The 14,693-nt window shown below is 42.0% G+C and overlaps 1 protein-coding gene across 2 annotated transcripts in view; it reads right to left on the bottom strand.

Moving 5' to 3' along the window:
* ZBTB20 (zinc finger and BTB domain containing 20) overlaps window positions 1-14,439 on the bottom strand; it is an 852,388-nt gene extending 837,949 nt beyond the window's left edge. The window contains exon 1 of one of the 2 annotated variants that reach the window (XM_053309295.1): window positions 14,339-14,439. The gene's annotated coding sequence lies outside the window, so the exon portion shown is untranslated. Of the gene's footprint in view, window positions 1-14,267; window positions 14,318-14,338 lie in introns of those variants that run through there. The other variant, XM_053309299.1, reaches the window with a different exon arrangement.
* Between the last annotated feature and the right edge of the window lie 254 nt (window positions 14,440-14,693).

The raw sequence follows: 14,693 nt of genomic DNA, 5'->3' as shown, positions 1-14,693 counted from the left end.
TTTTCACTTGCCAACATTGCACCACATTTGCCATTTTGTCGCCCACTCCCCCAGTATGGAGAGATCCTATTGGAGCTCCTCACAATCTGTTTTGGATTTCACTACCCTAAATAGTTTGGTGTCATCTGCAAATTTGGCCACCTCGCTGCTTACCCACACTATTCGATCATTTATGAACACATTAAAAAGCACTGGTCCCAGTACAGATCCTTGGGGGACCACACTTCTTACTTCCCTTCACTGTGAATACTCTCCATTTATACCTACTCTCTGTTTCCTGTCCTTCAACCAGTTACCAATCCACACATGTACTTGTCCCGTTATGCCATGCCTGCTTAGTTTTTTCAAGAGCCTTTGCTAAGGAACTTTGTCGAAAGCTATGTCAACCAGATCAACTTTATCCACACACCTGCTGACACTTTCAAAGAACTCCAAAAGCTTGGTGAGGCAAGATTTACCTTTGCAGAAGCCATGCTGGTTCTCCTCCAGCAGGTTCTCTTCCAGTTCTTCCATGTGCTTTACAACTTTATCCTTGAGAAAACTGATGCTTTCCATCAATTTGCCTGGAACAGACATTAAGCTAACCAGACTGTAACTTCCCAGATTGCCCCTGGATCCCTTTTTGAAAATCGGTGTTACATTTGCTACTCTCCAGTCCTCAGTTACAGAACTTGATTGTAGGGATAAGTTATATATTTTAGCAAGGTGGTCGGCAATATCACATTTGAGTTGTTTAAGGATGGATGCCGTCTGGCCCTGGCAGCTTGCTAATTTTCAGTTTTTCCAGACTGTTTAGAACATCATCTCTTGTCACTTCTATATGACTCAGTTCTTTAGCTTCTATTCCTGAAAAGCCAGGTTCAGGAACAGGTATATGCTCTGTATCCTCTGCCGTGAAGACAGATGCAAGGAACTCATTTAGCTTTTCCGCAACCTCCATATCCTCCTTAATAATCCCTTTCACCCTCTCATCATCTAACAGTACAACTGCCTCCCTGGCAAGTTTCCTGCTTCTGATGTATTCAAAGAAGTTTTTGTTATTCTCCTTGATACTTTTAGTAAAGTTCCTCAAACTCTCTTTTTGCCTCCCTTATTGTCACCTTGCATTTCTTTTTCCAGAGTTTGTGTTCTCTTCATTTGAGCAGACCTTCCAGTTTCAGAAGGAAGTCTTATCTTTTATGACTTCTTGACTTTACCTGTTAGCCATGCTGGCATCCTCCTAGATTTAGTGGTACCTTTCTGCCTTTTTGGTATTCATTCTAACTGGGCTTCTAGTATTGTGGTTTTGAGTAAACTCCATGAGAAGTGGTGATCGAATTAATTAATTAATTAATTAATGTGACTCCTGATTTTCCCGTTCAGTTTTCTTTTCACCATACTCGTCATTTTGGAGAAGTTTGCTTTTCTGAAATTCAAAGTGTCTTGTTATACTTCCTTGGTTATTCTCTCCCAGCATGTATGCGGAATTTGATTGCACTATGGTCAGTGTTCCCTAAAGGATTCATGAAACTGACATCACGCACCAGGTCCTGGGTGCCACTCAGAATTAAGTCCAAGGTTGCCTTCTCTCTGGTTGGTTCCATGACCAACTGTTCTAGGGCACAGTCATTCAGCATATCTAGAAATTTGATCTTTTTGTCATTACCTATTAATTTACGCAGTCTATGTGTGGGTAATTGAAGTCACCCACTATTATTTATTTATCTATCATATTTTTATATCGCCTGTTGTGTACATTTCTAGGTGGTGTAAAATTTTTAATATTAATAATCACAGCTTAAAATACAAAACACAATAAAAACAATATAAAACAAGTGATTAGAATCATTAAAATCAATTATAATTAAAGCTTGCAAGAACAGGAGAGTTTTGAGGGTCTTCCTGAAAACAAAGAGAAGGAGAAGCTCTTATTCATGGAGCATATTCCAAAGCCCTTGGGCAGCCACAGAAAAAGCCCAGTCCTGAGTTGCCACCAGATGGGCCATAAGCAGACCTCTCCAGAAGATCGCAAAAGGCAACAGGATTCATGACAAAAGAGGTACACTCTTATATAGCCTGGACCCAAGCCATGAAGGTCTTTATAGGTAATAACCAGCACTTTGTATTTCACCCGGAAACTGCCCGTGCAGTTCTTTCAGAACTGGTGTTATATGGTCCCTTTGTGTTGTCTCAGAGACCAATCTGGCTGCCATATTCTGTACCAATTGTAGTTTCCGGACTACGTACAAAGGAAGGCCGCACGTGGAGTGCATTACTGCAGTCAGGTCTGGAGGCTACCAGCATATGTACCACTGTTTTAAGGTCATTCACCTTTTGAAATGGATGTAGCTGACATATCAGCTGAAGCTGATAAAAAGCGTTCCTGGCCACTGCCTCAACCTGAGAAACCAGGGAAAACTTTGGATCCAGGAGCACTCCCAAGCTACATACCTGATCTTTCAGGGGAAGTGTAACTCCATCCAGAACAGGCAGATATAAACCATCTCTCAGGTCCCACACACAGTACCTCTGTCTTATTTGGATTCAACCTCAATTTATTATCCCTCATCCAGCTCATTACTGACTCCAGGCAGGCATTTAGGGAAGATATGCCATTCCCTGAAGAGGTAGACATGGAGAAGTAAATCTGGGTATTTACTTCTCCATGTCTCCATCAGCATATTGATAACACCCAGCACCAAATCTCCTGATTATCTCTCCCAGCAGTTTCATGTAGATGTTAGAGAGCATTGTAGACAGTATGGAGCCTTGTGGAACTCCAGTTCTCATTTTGCTGAGCAACAGTCTCCAAGCGACACCATCTGGAATTTACCAGAGTGGTAGGAGCAGAACCACTGTAAGACAGTGCCACCCAATCCCACCTACCTCAGGCAGTCCAGAAGGATACCATGGTCGATGGTATCAAAAGCCGTAGACAGAAAAACCTAGGAAGACTTGAGTCCTCCACAGAGACCTTGTGGGTGACAATACAAGGCCTGAAAGGAAATGTGCTACCGGGTACATGCTATCACCCTCACTGGGAACTGTAGAAGGAAATCAGGGAGGCACCAAGGAGAGGCAAGGCAGTAATAATCACTCAAGGAGAAGCTAGTGGTCTGGTTTGGTCCCAGCTTCTCCCAGAGGTTTACTCCATGGTGGAGCAGGTGAGAGGATGTGGGTGAGGAGGTGGAGTGGCTGTGGTCTATAAGAATACCATCTCCTTTACCAGGATCCCTGTCAGGGATTTGGCCTATATTGAATGTGTGTACCTAAGTCTAGGGACCAGGGATAGATTGGGACTTCTGCTGGTGTACCGATCAACCTGCTGCCCAGTGGAGTCCCTAATTGAGCTGACAGACCTGGTTGCTGAGTTGGCATTGGATTGGCCCAGGTTATTGGTGGTGGGGGACTTCAATGATCATTTTGGGACTGGGTTGTCGGGAGCACCTCAAGAGTTAATAGTGGCCATGACGACTTTGGGTCTATCCCAACTGATCTCTGGACTCACACATTATACTCATCACACACTCGATTTGGTCTTCTGCTCTGATTAGGGTGGTGTTCTGTGGGTGGGGACTCCTGTCATCACCCCATTGTCATGGATGGATCACCACTTGGCTAAGATAGAACTTACAGCTTCTACTCACCTCTCCAGGGGTAAAGGAACTACTAAATTGGTCCACCCAAGGAGGTTATTGGATCCAATAGGATTCAAATAAGCCTTGGAAGGGTTTAGGTTTGGCTCTGGTATTGATTCTGTTGATGCTCTGGTGCAAACATGGAATGATGAACTCACAGTCCTCTGTGAGGTTTTCTAGCTTGGTAGATTCTATCCCTTCTTTAATATAGAGTACTACTCCATCTCCAAGGCACCCTTCCCTGTCCTAACTATAGAGTTTATATTTAGGGATAACAGTGTCTCACTGGTTCTCACTCTTCCATCATGTTTCTGTTATGCCCACTATATCTATTTCTTTGTTAGCAACCAAGCTCTCCAGCTCACTCACCTTGGCTCGGAGGCTTCTGGCATTGGCATATAAGAACCTATATGCTGAATCTCTTACCTGGTGTATACAATCTTTCTTTTGACTCTTTGACTAGCTAGCACAGCCTTCTGCCTGTTCTTTATTTGATTCAGTTCTGTCCCTTTCTGTTTTATCTGAATCTTTTACACCCTCGCACCTTAAGGGATGGCATCTGCCGAACCAGATACTGTCCAGCACCTGTCAGCTATTTCCCAGGCATCATTTTAAAAGCTGCTCTCTGACCTTTTTGATTTTAAGCGCCAGCAGTCCTGTTCCTGTTCCATCCTGTTTCAAGTGCAGCCCATCCCTTTTGTACAGGCTGTTTGCCCCAAAATGTATCCTAGTGCCTAACAAATCTAAACCCCTCCTCCTGGCAACATCTCCCCATTGTCATGGATGGATCACCACTTGGCTAAGATAGAACTTACAGCTTCTACACTACTCAGAGGAGAGCTGGTCTTGTGGTAGCACACATGACTTGTCCCCTTAGCTAAGCAAGGTCTGCCCTGGTTGCATATGAAAGGGAGTCTAGAAGTGTGAGCACTGTAAGATATTCCCTTCAGGGGATGGAACTGCTCTGAGAAGAGCATCTAGGTTCCAAGTTCCCTCCCTGGCATCTCCAAGATAGGGCTGAGAGAGATTCCTGCCTGCAGCCTTGGAGAAGCCGCTGCCAGTCTGTGAAGACAATACTGAGCTAGATGGACCAATGGTCTGACTCAGTATATGGCAGCTTCCTATGTTCCTATGTCTCATCCACACATTGAGACCCCTCAGTTCTGCCTGTCTCACTGTACCTGTGTTTGGAAAATATAGCATTTCTGAGAACGCTACCGTGGGGGTCTGGACCAATATGCTACCTAGCTGCCGAAATTTGGTTTCCAGGACCTCCAGACCACATTTTCCCACATCGTTGGTGCTGATGTGCACCACATTGGCTGGCTCCTCCTCAGCACTGCCCAACAGCCTATCTAGACACTACGTGATGTCCGCAAACTTCTCACCAGGCAGGCAAGTCACCATGCGGTCAACACTCGGGTCACAAACCCATCTCTATATGTCTTGCCCACTACAAGGAGCCCCCCCCCCCAGGGGAGCATTGCCTGTGAGACAGGATATGGGCTCATCATCCACGGAAGGGGTCCTTTCTAAAGCAGCATTTCCCTCTTCCTCAGACTGATGTCGTCCTTCCCCGAAACCATTGTTCTCCCTGACACCAGAGGAGCTATAAGCCTTGGAGTGGGATGCCTCTACCACATCCCTGATCTCATCCGCATGCCTCTCTGTCTCTCTGAACTTCTCCAGATTCACCACCTTGGTCTTGAGGGCAAGAACTTGTTACCTGAGAGCCAGGAGCTCCTTGCACCGAGTACATACCCATGACAGCTTCCCATGGAGCAAACAGTCATACATGTAACACTGTGCAATACACTGGGAAGTCCCCCTTCCCTGCTGGCTTTCTGCCTTCATAACTGGTTTTGTTAGCTGTTTACAGTATTTAGAGATTAGAAAGTTAAGTCTTATCTGTATTGGTCAGCTATTTAACCGTTCAAACTACCTTTCTCAAGAATATGAAGGAGGGAGTAGTACTTACCATCTCCTCTCATTGGGCTCCTTGTGATCAGTGGGACTCATTTCAGGCTCCTCCGCACACTTCCTCGCTAAACGCCACACAAAACTCCGATGCCCTGTTTGCTATCCCTGTTTGCTAAGTTCTCCGGCCTTCACCTCTTATATATAAGGTAGGCTTAAAACTGAGACACAGGAATGTCGCTCACAGGAATGTGGGCCCTTCCACCAGGTGTGACTCACTACAGCCCTAGCTGACTCCTCCTTCTGTCCCTCTCCAGGCAGGGAAAAACAACTAAATGCCACAGAGCCCCCAATGCTAGCCCTGGCAAGAAACCAACACAGACAAACACACTAGGACTTCTCCCTTAAAGAGAAACCAGCCCCTCAAACTCTCCCATCCTCCTGTTAGTTAGTTTGAAGGGGAAAGGCTTGATGTTATTTTGTTTAGAAAAGCTTGCTTACCTCCTGAATCCGTATCTGCTCTTCTCAGAGTAGGCTTCAAACTGAGACCATATCTCCATATCCTCTTTAATAATCTTTTAATAATTAATAATTTTAATGTAAACCACCCTGAGCCACTTTTGGAAGGGCGGTATAGAAATCAAGTAAACAAACAAACCCTTTCACTCCCTCATCATCTAATGATCCAACTGTCTCCCTGGCAGGTTTCCTGCTTCTGATGTATTTAAAGAAGCCTTTGTTATTCCCCTTGATGCTTTTAGCTAAATGTTCCTCTGACTCTCTTTTTGCCTCCCTTATTGCCTCCCCTGCTAACTGGGCAAAGAGGCACCTTTTACCGTGGTGATTCTCTTTATTTAGAAGGGGGAGAGTGACTGGCCCTATTCACCCCCAGCACAGTACTTCCAGTGACTGTTGCTGGTGTGTGTCTTAAGTTTCTTTTTAGAATGTGAGCCCTTTGGGGACAGGGAGCCATCTTATTTGTTTGTTATTTCTCTTTGTAAACCGCCCTGAGCCATTTTTGGAAGGGCAGTATAGAAATTGAATTTCTTATTATTATTATTGTCACCTTGCATTTCTTTTGCCAGAGTTTCTGTTCCTTTCTTGATTGCTGCATGTATTTTTAGCATGTGCTGGCATCACTGTTTTCTCTAAGGTTTGTGCATGTGTGCACGCTCACAAGTTTTGGGATGTCCGCTCAGTTAATTTTAGATCCCGCTCAGGTTGAATCAGGAAGGCCCCATTCTGATTGAAGGTGCACAAACACTATCTTGATACTGCCACCCAGAACAAAACTCATTCCGCACAGAGATGTGAAAAATTAGAGGGACCACTGGTTGGTATGTACAACTGCATTATTGTTTATTTTAGTGAATCGAAAAGTTTTGACTTGTTATTGTGGATCCTAGTAGGTATTCTTTCCTATTCATTTTAGCTAATGGAAAGGACACAGCTGCTAGTGTACAAGTTTTCTCACTAGATTAGACCATTCATTTAAAGGAGCAGAAGCCTCCCCCACCCCCACACTTCTTATTCAGGTATGCATGTGTTTCACCTTAAAAATAAATAAAAAGACTGCTCTGGAAATGGGGAAGATGTGGGTTAATAGCCATTTAAAGCCCAACTAAGCTGCTATTGCTAATCTAATAATTGCCCATTTAAAAGACCTGCCTGCCCACAGATGCATATCTTAGTCATCTGGGCATGTATGCCAGCTGCGTCCCTTTCTCGAGAAGGCAGATCTGGCCACAGTTACCCATGCCTTAGTCACGTCATGGCTGGATTACTGTAATGCGCTCTACGTGGGGCTGCCCTTGAAGAATATCCAGAAACTGCAGCTAGTGCAAAACGCAGTAGCTAGGGTTTTATCTGGAGCTGCCCAATGGGAGTACATCACACCCATTCTGAAAGAGTTGCACTGGCTGCCAGTTCGTTTCCGGGTCCAACTCAAGGTGCTGGTTTTGACCTTTAAAGCCCTTAAAGGTTTGGGCCCGGGGTACTTGAGGAGCCGCCTATTCCCAAGGGTTGCTGCCCGCTTGACAAGGTCATCTGAGGGGGCTCTGCTCCAAGTGCCAACAATGATGGAGACTCGGCTGTCGTGCACTCAGGACAAGGCCTTCTCTGTTGCTGCCCTCAGACTTTGGAATGCTCTCCCAGTGGCCATTCGCTCCTCTGACTCCATCACAATTTTTAGAAAGATTGTTAAATCTTGGTTTTTTATCCAGGCCTTTACATGATTGTTTTTATTGCTGCTTCTATGTGTTTTACTCACGTATAGTTTTTATGTTTGTATTTTATAGATTTTAAATTAAATTGGTTTTATACTTTTAGCTTAATATTTTTATTGTCATTTTTATTATATGTTTTTTAAATTTTGTAAACTGCCTTGGGATTGTTTTTAATAAAAGGCAGCATATACATTTAACAATAAATAAATAAACAAATAAATGGCATTTCAAGTTGCCCTGTCTGACTGCTTGTAGGCAATCCACACAGGTAACCAGGTAAGTGACTATTTACAAGCAAGGAGAGTGTAATACCACTTCGTTATATCTCACAACCTTGCTAATAATTACTGAACTTTGACTTTGTTTTCCTTTTTCAGAACATTTCAAGAGATCCAGTTAAATATTTGTGCTATCTAAATATCAAGGTGGGCTTTCTAAGTAACCAAAATGCTGCATACTTTGAAGGACATTCTACAATGATTTCCAGGGATTTTATATCATTAGATCCTCTTTAAAGCTGTTTGCTGACTTCATTTGCAGAATACAGCTACGTATCTGTCAAAATGTTGATGTAATTTCCCCCAAGTTGGAATCTATCTCCAAATTTCAAAAGATACTGAAGATCCATAGACTATAATACCATCAACCTCTTGATATTTCAGCTTTCTCATCTATTAAAATGGAGGGTATTTTATTCCACAAAGGGCTTTTTTACCTTAATTTATTAATGTTTGCAAAGCCAATTGAGACCTAAAGACATAAATCACTTTTGAAATGCAGAGTCTTATCCTCTTAATTTCAAGATATGATTTGTATATAAAAACACACTTCAGAAATTCAGAGAGGCCATTGAAATGTGCAGATCCTACTGTAAATAATCACATTTCTGAAATAAAGGGTTTTTCCTCTTCCCATAGCTGTTCCTTTGATCTAAAAATTTAGCTTCTGGGGTTTTTTTTTAGTCCTGGTCCATTTTACCAGCTTACAACTTCTATTATGTCTAAAAATGCTTACATTGTTTCAAGGTAACAAAAGAGATAAGCTTAATTTTACAAGAGTTGTCTCTATCACAAACACTTCAACTAAATATGAAAGACAGCCTGCAAAGGGAGCTACATCACAAAGCACTAAAGAGTTAAGTGCCTCAGTTTTCCTTTTGTAAGAAAAGAATGCTTCCCAACTTTAGCAAGGAGAGTAATTCAGAATGGACACTGCATGATCAGAAAATTATCCTGTGCAAGCCTCATGGACTTGAATGGGAGCTGAACAAGACCAACTCTACTACTCTTGTGCAACTCCCATTCAAATCAATGGGTTTGATCATATTAAGATGCCTTATACCAACTCAAACCATTGGTCCATCTAGCTCAGTATTGTCTACATTGACTGACAACCATTTTGTAGACAGGGATCCAGTGTTTCCTCTAAGGAGTGTGCATGTGCACTCACAAGTTTTTTGATGTTCACTCAGTTAATTTTAGATCCCGCTCAGGTTGAATCAGGAATGTCCCACTCTGAATTTATGTGCGCACACACTGCCTTGATACTACTGCCCAGGAGAAAATTCATTCTGCACACAGATGAAAAAAAATTACAGGGACCACTGCAGGGATCCCTCCCATCCCTAACTGGAGAAAGCCAAGACTGAACCTGGGATCCTCCACAGCATGCAAATCATGCACACTACCACTGAGCTACGTCCCCTCCCTTAGGAGAGAAAGCTCAAATGAAACTAAAAAAAAGCTCGAGAGAACTTTCTGGTAGATTGCCTCTCTAATGGTTTTTTAAATAAGTAAATTAATCAGCTTTATTTGATGGGGACAATTTTTAGTGAGTGTTAAGGACACATCTGTCCAATTTTGGAGACTTCTCTGATTCTTGTTAGACCCTATAACAAGAAATGAAAAGAAACATTTTTGTGCATCCCTCAGGGCCCTACAGCCCTCAAGGACATATTTTTTACTGACACAGAGGGCTTCTGGGGCAGGGCAGGTTGCAGAAATCCCCAAAGACACATTAGAATCAGACCAGTGTTAATCATGAATTCTTCAAAAGCTCTGGTGATACACTGGTGCTTCTCCCATTGCACTGGTTGTCAGGATGTCAGCCAGTAAATGCAATATCTATATCTATGCAGAGGTTTAAGTAAAACAGTGACTACGTTAACATGCACTCTTTATAATAAAAGTACATAGAGAGGTAAGTGATGCAGTATATAACCATCTTTATAATAGTCATTTTTTTCCTGTGGAGCTATCCGACTACAGTATTCATGGTGAAATTTTGTTTAAATACTGCCAATTTTTTCTTTTAAACAAACTAATTAAAAATAGGCAACATGTAAACGAGTTAGTCATGACTAAGCTCCAGCGAAATCAGTGAGACATGTTAGTAGTGACAAGCTTAAAGTAAATTGGCTGACATGCTGACTAAATTTACTAGAGGAATTCCTATTAAAATTCAGTAGTCCTTTAGACTATTCAGTAAATTAGTCTGACTGTCAGCCACTAAGTTCAATGGGACTTAGTTATGACTAATTTAGCCTGTATGTTGTCCAATGTATGCAAAACAACTTCCAGAGGAGTGTGGGTATGTTGTAGCAACAAGAAGAATCATGTGGCACTTTAAAGACTAACCCATTTAGAACCCATGGGCTAAAACGCTTCATAAGATGCATGAAGTTAAATCTCCAAGTGGCAGGCATATATACTTGAGATTGTTTTAATGAGAGGTGGTACAGAAATTTAACAATTAAAAAAATAACTTAGGAATGTGGTGGGGTGGGAATGAATGCAACAGTCAGACGCAAGAGGAAATGTGAAAGGTCTTGATTTATGGCTAGTATTCAAGTCAAACATGGTGAAAGCTCAGTTTGCAATACTATCCTAATAGCAATGCTAAACTAACCCTATAATGTGACTTTTAAAAAATCTGTGTGTGTATTGAGGCCTGTAGTGATGGTGTCAAGCCATAAATTCTTACCTAGACCTCTGATTCACACACTAATCTCTTTGAAAAGTTTCTGTTGAAATTTTGTTACTTTAAGGACTGCAGCACTATGTCACTGGTTTCTGAATATTGCAGGTTCAGGTTCATGGTCAGATTCATGTCCATTTTATAGACTGACCTTTTTGTCCTCAGGGACTCATGCACTTGCTCATCCTCCAGTATGATATATGCTATTATCTGTCAACAGTGCCCCTCTACCATGTATATAGAACAAACAGTCCAGTCTCTATGTCTATGGGATATGTCTCAACAGGAATGTAACTTGTTATTTCACCATGAACCTTGGGTACCTATTTCCTATGTATTGCCTAAAATAAATAAAGTATATACAAGTTCCACCAGGAGGACCCATTGTATCAGGATGCAATTCTGTTCTGGAACCTTTGTCCAAATATGTGGATTCTTTTTTAAAGATAATTTGTCAGTTATCATATGTCATATGTTGATTTTATTAATAAGAAAAGACATCATATTTCTGAGACAGTCATCTTTGTTATACTGGCAGTTAGTTACATTTTTGTATACTAATATTTTCATAAAGGATGTTTTCGCAAACATGGCTAAACCTAATTTAGCAACCTAAATTGTAGAGCTAATTCTCTGAAGCCTCTTACACACTTTGTTATTTCATAGGCTTAAACTGCTCTTTATAAATACTTTATCTTCAATCAGAAATTATATTAGCAAATCAATGTTGTTGCTACAGGTTCTTCTATGATCCCAGAGATGGCTAACTTATATAAAGGCTCTTTTGAAGATCCTCTTATTTATTTATTATTATTAAATTTATATCCCACTCACACCTTGAATTCTTTTCATTCTTTCCTTAAACTTTGGTGTAGATACATAGACTGGCAGTTTAGATAACCCATTTATAAAATTAAAGAAGACTAATACTAGAAATTTACACATCCATTTTGACATTAAACTAATCTACACTGCATCCATTATTTGGATGTTTTCATTTTTTAAAATATTGCTGTCAAATAGACATCTTTGTTTCAAAAAGTTTAGAATTTGAAAGCTCACATCCTAAATATTAGACTTAATTTTCCTTACTATCATTTCCTAAGAACCAGGAAACTGCTTATATAACTGCTTATCTATGAGGACTTTTCTAAAGACTCAGACTACAATATGACTTGAGAAATAAGGGTTATTCTCCTATGTATCACAGAATTCCAGAACTCAAGCTGTACATCATCATGGAGAGGATTTACTTGAAATCAGATGTAGGTCTAATAAAGAGATTGGCCCTTAGCCTTCTGTTTAGTAGTATAAGCACCTGTCTTGGTAGATCCCCATCATGTCATATAGTCATATTAAAAACACCAGCAACCGGGTAGTTAAAACAAGAAACAAAAACGTCAGCCACCCACAAAAAACAGTAGCAAACCTGGCTCTATTCCCCCTTAGGGCTATTATTCATATAATCATTCTAGATACTGCTGTTACATAGATAGATACAGAGACTCTGTTAATCCCACTGACAACATAAATACAATATATTCTGTGGAATTTTACCACCTGCAATTCTGATTATGTGTATCAGGTGGCTTTGCAGGCTGCTGCTGTATGTTGGCAAACAAAAAAGACTGATGAAAATCATAGCAATATAGGGGCCCCTTTGGTCAAATATTGGCTGGTATTCAAGCATACAGCTAGAGATTTGTCCTTCAAGGCAACTCAACAAGTCAGAGTTAGTAAACTCATTTTAATTTGATTTTAGAAAGCCCACTGAATTTTGAGTTAGGTTGTTTAGCATATCTTAAAGGAAGACTATGATTAAACTGTACTTTGTAAACCACCTTGAGAATTATTTTGTTGAAAAGCAGGGAATCAGCATAACACCATTTTTTGCTAACCCAGATGTATGAGGTCATCAAAGAGCTTCCTGTATCATAGGGAGAAACCTTCCTGCATTAGTACAGGAGAAATAGTTTGACAGGAATTTTCAGTTCCTTTTGGAATCTTTTATAAAAATATTTCTGTGCTAATGAATATCAGCTGCCCTTTCAGCTTTCAATTTTTAAAATCTTTTTCTCATAATCGGTAAGAAGGGTGGTAACCAAAGCATGAAGAGAGTGCATTTCCCACTCAACATAGCTTCTAGCCCTGCCTAAACTCACCATCATAGTCCTACCGTATTTCCCCGAAAATAAGACAGTGTCTTATATTAATTTTAGCCCCCCAAAATGCACTAGGGCAATTAGCAGTACATCAGAAATTACTGCTAGGTCTTACTTTCGGGGAAACAGGGTACTGTTTTTCAAATACAACCTAATTCCACCGCCTTGAACAGCAAACCTGCATAGAACTCAGATCAACAGCCCAGGTGGCCTATAGAAAAACAGCAGAAGGAAGCTCGCTGAAAGCACGCACCCAATCAGGTGACAAGAATGGAATTTCCACACTGCCGCCTTAACTCTTTCCAGGTTTGCTAAGGCTCTCGAACCTCAAAGAGGAAGAGGTGCATGGGCGATTATTGGCAAAAGGTTGCTGCGGTGCGAGTGGGATCACACAGACACACACCGGCTTTTGCCGCTCCTTCCCAGCACGGAACATGCGCCTTCCATGCAACAATTGGTGTAGTTTAGACTATTGCAGCTAAACTTCATCTGAAAACCACAGCAGTCTTTCACCTTCTGCTTTTTACTTTAAAAAAAGTTTTTACAAGTTGCATCGCCGCCTATGTATATTTGTTCAGAAGGAGACCTACTGTGTTCAGCGAGGCTTACTCCCAGGTAAGGATGCACTTACCGGAGAGCAAACCCCACTGAACTTCGTGCCGTGGGGCTTGCCTCAGAGTAACCGTGACCAGGATTGTACTGTTTAGTCGTCGGGAGTTTGTTTCGAGGACCGTAGAAATCCGTTCCGCCGATGCTCGTCCATCAACAATTTGCAACCGGACTACATGCTTACGACCTAGATTTAAAGCATTTCCCTGAAACGAGGCAGCGTACTGAAATCAGCACTCCCTCAAAAGCACCAGTGAGATGTAGACGGAGAACATAGTTGAAACAAAAAAAAAAAGGCGGGGGGGGGAGGGAGTTCGCAGATCTTTCTTGAGATAAAAGTACCTGTTAGACGAAAGAACGGGACGGGGGGGGGGGAGAGAGAAATCCTAGGATGCCTACAGCAACGCCGAGACCTTGTTCTTTTTACAACTTATTTTTCTTTATACTCGTGCGTGTGTATTGATACATAACGTGCCAACTAACGATAATATTTCATGCATCCGGCAAAGTGCGCTGAGTTCCAAGAAACAGCGCAACCCTAAACACATCTACTCGCAAGTAAGTCACATGCGGTTAAGTAGGACTTAATTCCAAGTCAAGCGTGCACAGGATTGCAGCCTATTCATGTCAAGTCTTTCAGATGGGACCAGACGTCCCGCTCCTTTCTAGATTATGCTAAGAGTTCCCCCTCTGATCCCCGAGAGAACTTTTGCCCTCCTTTCTGTTCCCCAACTTAATCCCCCCCAGAACTCCCCACTCACCGTCCCTTAGGAGGGCGGGGTTACACCCAACCACACCTCCTCACCCCCCACTGACCCCGGAAGCGCGATACCTCTCTCATCTTCTGTTAGCCTCCCGCGCCTATTCAACACTTTAATGTTAGACGAGCCACCACCCTCCCCGCAGGCGGTTCTCTCATTGGCTCTTAGTCCCGCCCACCCGCTCCGCTCGCCTTCCCTGTTGGCGGATGGCCCTGCCACTCCAAAGTGAGCCCCCCTTCAACAAACAGGCAGAGAATCCTCCTTTCCCATCCGCCTATATGTGCTGTCTTCTCATTGGAGTAGCTCCAGCCTTTGGGTAAAAAAAATAAAAATCCGCTATGTCCCCCGTGTATTGGTCTTGACATTGGTCAATCAAATAACATCAATGCTGTCATTGGCGAGTATCTGTATGATTAAGGCTGACCC

Source organism: Hemicordylus capensis, chromosome 3 (assembly GCF_027244095.1).
Source record: "Hemicordylus capensis ecotype Gifberg chromosome 3, rHemCap1.1.pri, whole genome shotgun sequence".
Taxonomy (NCBI): Eukaryota; Metazoa; Chordata; class Lepidosauria; order Squamata; family Cordylidae; genus Hemicordylus; species Hemicordylus capensis.
The sequence above is the reverse complement of the archived record's forward strand: the minus strand, read 5'-3'. Positions and strand labels throughout refer to the sequence as shown.